Source organism: Nilaparvata lugens, chromosome X, assembly GCF_014356525.2.
Source record: "Nilaparvata lugens isolate BPH chromosome X, ASM1435652v1, whole genome shotgun sequence".
Taxonomy (NCBI): Eukaryota; Metazoa; Arthropoda; class Insecta; order Hemiptera; family Delphacidae; genus Nilaparvata; species Nilaparvata lugens.
In genome coordinates this window covers 25,636,936-25,642,935 of record NC_052518.1, presented here as the reverse complement: position 1 = coordinate 25,642,935, position 6,000 = coordinate 25,636,936, and the positions used below count along the sequence as shown (strand labels likewise).

Here is a 6,000-nt window from a genome sequence, read left to right as displayed (position 1 = left end):
CTTCCCTTTTTCATTTTTTTCTCTCTCTTCAGTGTTAGTTTTTCCTCTTGTTTCCTCCTCGGAATTAAAATGAATAAACTAAGTGATTCGGACTCTTCTTCGCACACAGGCATCATAGCCCATACGAAGAAAATTTCCTATAATGCATTCTATAATTTTTCGTAATGTGTATTTGTAAAGAGGAATAAATTGATTCGATTTGATTCTGATGAATGATTGGTGTTGAATGTTTAAAGACTAGTGGTTCAGTGAGACTTGAGTTCAATAAATGAGCAACGTGTGAAATACAGTTGGAACCAAGAAAGCATTGATGTTATTTACAAGGATGTTATTTACAAGAAGTTATTCTTAGTATTTTCTCTTTTTCGCCGGAGCTTTTTTAGTGAGATTCAGTGGAAATGATTGGCCGTAAGAGTTGCTAATTTTCTATTACCACCGCCTTCTAAAGTAGATAGCTGTGATTAAAGTTATTCCGGTATATCTGATATATTTTTAGTTGTTGATTCTTGTTGAAAATTATCAATTATCTCAAATAGAATATCTCAAATAGCTATTCATGTATTTAGGGCCGTTTGCACAGTATAGATTGCTAAACTCAATTAAGTTAATCGAGTTTAAGTTGATCTCAAAGTTTAATCTTGAATCGGTTTTCTCAGTGCATTTACCAATCCAGTTTAAGTTAAACTAGTTTAGCGTTAAGTTGGTAATAGAATGTCATCGTTTATAATATCAGGACGGGTAATTTTTACAGGAAATTTGTTATTTGTTTACAAGCCATCAATAAATTGAGGTTATGTAGCTACTATTTTAGTATTTTCTTGTTCTAGTTCAAAATCCACAGAGCTGTAAGCAGTACGGTACGGTTATAAAAGTGAAAGGCGATCAAGATATTCTTTAAAAGCTTATGTTTAGTTGGCATCAGAAAATATATTTTAGAATGTGAGGTAAAAAAGTTATTTTGTTACGCTTGAATCTACTACGGTCTTCCTCGTTTATTAGAAATCTCTCAAAAGCAATATATCTCAGTAATGTGTTATCAAAAACATGTTTTCTAATCGAAGACCACTGTTAAAAATATTGTCTTAATTTCTATCAAGTGGTTTATTCAATCAAAATACTAAATTGGCAGTTGCTGTACTCAAGCAAAACCGTTGAAAAATTCTCTATCCCAGAAATGAAAATTATTTTTTTTTTGCCCAATTTTTCTCAGTTTCAAAATTTCTTCGCAGTCATCTTTATCAATCGCATTAAAAACTTCTATCAATTCCTCCATTACAATTATTTTTAAATTCAAATAATAATTTACTATAACCTAAATTAATAATGATTATCGTCTACAGAAGCATTAAAAACAACTGTCGATAAATAATTTACTATCAGCTGTTTCCCCATCAAATCTTTACAGATGTCAAGTTAATCCAAATTATTTGGTTTAAACCTCCTGCTTTGGAAGTTTAAACTTTCCCAGAGTTTAAACTGATACTGTGCAAACGGAATTTTAGTTTAAACCAAAAAAATCCAGTTTTGGTTTAATCTTTAGCTTAAACTTACACTGAGCAAACGGCCCTAAGAGCGTAAAACACGACTTTATTGCTTCAGCAAAACAGTTATCAGATAATTATCAGATAAACAATTTAACGGATAATTTTGCGACAGCAATAAAAAAGTTTTACGCTCGAATATTCTGTACAAATTTTCTTCTGCAACCGCAGAATGAGACTACATATATACAATACAGTGATGAATAATATTATATTGTCGCTATTGTTGAGGATATGACACTTAGATGACCCTTAGTAATCATTTGGTATCAGGTGATTACAGACAAAAAATGATAATTTCTCAATTTTAGCAAGCAAAAATATAAAAATCTTACTGCGAATGCAAAGCGAGCGTAAAGTAAACGTAATGCACATCCTCAGCGAGCGTAAAATAGATTATATTAGGTTACCTATCCAAAATTCAGCTGTTATACAATGAGTTAGTTATTAGTATGAGTAAAGAAGTGTTTTACGATCAGATGTAGAGAATATATTTTATTCGCCAAGAAAATGTTTTTCTCAATTTTCATAATTGAGATAAAATATTCGGGTAGTCATTACATTTTTGAATAGTCAAAAAACAAACTGGCGACGTTGCGGATCTAGAAAAGGATAAATATACCTGCTTTGTCTAATGGTACAAGGATAGCAAACCAATGTTGAAAAAGTGCTGCTATCCTTATCTATCACAAGGCAGTGTCCAGGTTGCCTCTCAAACTAAGCAGGTCAATCATTGCTGGAATGGAGGTTGGGTGTTTTGCCTATTACAAAGCAGAGCTGTTGTCGTTGTCTATCCCGAATGTTTAAATACCAGTTAGTATTGTCTCCCAATATTAGCTGGTATCACCACCCCCCCCCCACCAATCCGTATCAAGAGAAATAGCTGGTAGAGCTGAGCGAACTCTACAGGTTATAGATGATAGGCATCCAATGTTTGGCCATACTCCTCCCACTCAGCGACGCAGTTTGCTGAGTGCAACAAAAGTGCTGGACTCTTCGGCCTCCCAGGAAAGGATCAGCTGTGGCAGGAGAGTACACATGTCACTGGCATTGAGCATCAGGAGCAGAGCTGCCATATGGCAAGTGGAAGGCCATGAACCGCCTCAGAGCTGAATGTGCCTGCACAAGAGAAAACTGCACAACCTAGATGCACATTGACGATCTGCACTGCGACTGCGGTGATATCCAGTCAGATGGGTCGATGTCAAACGAGGCAAACGACAGAAGAGTCCTGCGACAGTCGAGACTAGCGACGGTAGAGACCTGCGACATTCGAGGCCAGCGACGGCAGAGGACTCCTGAAAAAGAGGCCTCGAATGTCGCCTGCGTTAGGCGACAGTTGAGGCCTCTCCAATTCTTGTATAGCCCCGTCAGTCGAGACCTGCGACCGTAGAGGACTCCTGAAAAAGTGCCTCAACTGTCGCCTGCGCTAGGCTCTCCAGAATGGCAGACAACACCAAAAGAATTATCATTTAATTAATATGGATTTACCAGCAATTGAATAATATATTATATTCCATTATCCCTTCCATCTTATGAATAAGTATTGCAACTTTACAACTGTAAATATACCTTAGTTGCTTCTTCATAAAAAACGAAACTTCAAACTCGTAAATACCTTTTCGATACTTGGTTGTCAAATTCTCAGTACATTATAGATGTAGGATATTATTCTACAAATCAATATCCTGTTACAAATCAATAACTTTTATTAACTTCACACATTCACATTTTACATTTTCTTGATCTATACATTGAGCTTTTCTCGTAAAAACTAGATTGTTCATTTATTTCATTAACGATGTTGCTTATGGAATTAATCACATGATTACTTTCATATGATGATAACATCATACGTCAAAATAGAATTACCATCGCTACAATCTCATATCCTACACTCGGCCATTCTGACAAATTGGCTTGCCCTCAAGTCATAAAAAATGAATATGAAAAGGATTACAAACATAAACAAAACATGGAAAATAAAACAAACATAAACAAAACACACAAGATGAAACGAACGTGAACAAAACATAATACTGCATTACACGCAACACTGCTTGATAAGACTGACTTTCTTTGCTGTTGGGGTACTTTGAATTGCTTTTTCATTAATTTTCTTCTCTTTGTTGAGTATGCATCAACTCATACATATTCTTCATTCTATAATTATTCATATCAATTTCACTTTTTCCAATACAAGCCAATATTTCTTTTCCATTTCTTTCTAAATTCACACCTTGACTTTCTTCCATTTCCACATCTTTCTCATCCCTCCTCATTTTTTGTACATTCTCATTCCGTTCTCCAAATTTTTCCTTAATTTCATAATTTCATTAAATTCCATTTTCTCTCCACTATTCCATCTAAGTTCCCTCTCCCCCTCATCATCACCCTCTTCCTTCCTCTTTTCACCATTTCCAATGTGCAGATGATTGTGGGCTACAGATTTTAAACTGACATAACCATTAATACTTTCAAGTTTTTGATCATCAATTTTCAATAATTCTCCACGGCAAGGATTTGACAAGTTATCATTACACGGAATCAGATCAAATGCTTGTAAATTTTTATATTGATTTCGGTATTCAAATCTAGTTTTAGAAAAATAATCCAACTTACCATGGTTAGAAATCAACTCCGCGTCAAGACTAACTTCTTGATTGTGATTATAGTTACCACAAACTCTGTTTCGAATTCTATGATACCAAAAGAGATTCTATGAAGAATTCTACGAATTTTATGAAAATGAAGATGATGCATGATAAACAATCAATAATGAAGATGATGCATGATAATGATTATAAGAGTAAAGTGTATGGAATTAATGAAGCGGAATAGGTTGGAACGGTATTGATAGTATTTTTGGATAGATTCAATTGCACTTAACCATTAAAACACATCTCAGTTCTTCCCAGTTCTTTGAGTCTATAGCCTAATAATTGGATTGATGTTGTCAGTTAGCAGAATAAATTCATTTGTATTGCTATTGTGCAGTCTTCAAGTTCACCATCTATGCTCATATTTCGAGAAGAGAAACGTTACCCGAGTCGTGGTGACATTAGCTCAGATAATATAAATCCTTGATCCTGTTAGTTAGGCACATTTTCAATGTCTAAGTTGATGTACTGTAAAAATACATGTCTACTCTATCTGGATCATGAATTCCAATTTCAATATTCTTAAAGCGTTCAACCGTCATTGCGATTATAGGGAATGAAGATCTGTTTTTTTAGAATGGGTTTATACATGTTCTTAACAATTCAGATGAGAATTCATATTCATCAATGATAAATTCATCATTGTTTAGAATTGAAATTCATTATCCAAATAGAGTAGACATGTATTTGTTCTGTACATCAACCCAGACATTGAAAATGTGCCTAACCTGGGGAATTCCCGAGACATCTAACAATAAACGAGATGTGTAGGAGCAGTAAAGCTAGACAATAGAAGGGTTTCGGTGACACTTCTCCAGGTAGAAATAGCAAGTAAGGAACAATGCTATTCTGTACCATCAGTTTACAATGACCCAGAAAAAGAAAGAAATTTATTGGAAAATAATATCATTATTTTCTTTAATTTGTCATGTGGTGGAACTGTAAATAACTTCCATGAACCCCCAAGAAGATAAGTGGGAGATCCAAATTGAACTGGTTTTTAGAGTCTAAGGGCTGTTTGCACAGTATAGATTGCTAAACTCGATTAAGTTAATCGAGTTTAAGTTAATCCGAAAGTTTAAACTTGAATCGGTTTTCTCAGTGCATTTACTAATCCAGTTTAAGTTAAACTAGTTTAGCGTTAAGTTGGTAATAGAATGTCCTGATTTTTACAGGAAATTTGTTATTTGTTTACAAACCATCAGTAATTTGAGGTTATGTAGCTACTATTTTAGTATTTTCTTGTTCTTGTTCAAAATCCACAGAGTTGTAAGCTGTACGGTTCTAAAAGTGAAAAGAGATCAAGAAATTCTTTAAAAAATTATGTTTAGTTGGCACCAGAAAATATATTTCAGAATGTAAGATAAAAAAGTTATTTGTTACGCTTGAATCTACTATGGTCTTCCTCGTTTATTAGAAATCTCTCAAATGCAATATATCTCAGTAATGTGTTATTAAAAACATGTTTTCCAATCGAAGACCACTGTTAAAAATTGTCTTATTTTCTATCAAGTGGTTTATTCAATCAAAATAATAAATTGGCAGTTGCTGTACTCAAGCAAAACCGTTAAAAAAATTCTCTATCCCAGAAATTTAAAATTATTTGTTTTTTGCCCAATTTTTCTCAGTTTCAAAATTTCTTTGCAGTCATCTTTATCAATCGCATTAAAAACTTCTATCAATTCCTCCATTACAATTATTTCTACATTCAAATAATGATTCACTATAACCTAAATTAATAATAATTATCGTCTACAGAAGCATTAAAAACAACTGTCGAAAAATAATTTACTATCAGC

The 6,000-nt window shown here is 33.7% G+C and overlaps 1 protein-coding gene across 1 annotated transcript in view; it reads left to right on the top strand.

Moving 5' to 3' along the window:
• LOC111051372 (mothers against decapentaplegic homolog 3) overlaps positions 1 to 6,000 on the top strand; it is a 40,030-nt gene that overhangs the window by 14,859 nt on the left and 19,171 nt on the right. The window lies entirely within an intron of this gene.